The sequence below is a fragment of the Theobroma umbraticum genome, unplaced genomic scaffold (genome assembly GCF_002168275.2).
Source record: "Theobroma umbraticum cultivar Fairchild unplaced genomic scaffold, ASM216827v3 scaffold_55.0, whole genome shotgun sequence".
Classification (NCBI taxonomy): Eukaryota; Viridiplantae; Streptophyta; class Magnoliopsida; order Malvales; family Malvaceae; genus Theobroma; species Theobroma umbraticum.
The window spans coordinates 1,823,383-1,823,791 of NW_018397270.1; positions in this window are offsets into that span (position 1 = coordinate 1,823,383).

Below are 409 nucleotides of genomic sequence, written 5' to 3' on the forward strand. Positions count from 1 at the left end.
AATCAAATCCTTGGCCAAGGTGATTAGGAGATTATGAAATAAGTTTCATAAGTCTCCACAAAGCTAATGATCTAATTGTAAGAACAAATATGAAGGCCAATAAGAGTAGGCATTGCACCAAAATCTTATTATCTTTGGGATATATGATGAGGGAATGAATTACACTGAAAGATTGTCAAAGAATCTTTTGACTTTCCGAACAATTGGGTGGCCATGATGCATTGCTAAACGCCAATCATGGTTTATGGAATTGAATTTGTTAATTTAAAATTGAATATGATTCATTTAAATTAATTAATTAATAATATTATAATTCAATTCCATTGCCAACTTGTTAGGACCTAATGGGTTACACACAAATGTTGCAATTTGGATTAAATTGAGAGTGTGATGATTTAAGTTAAACTTA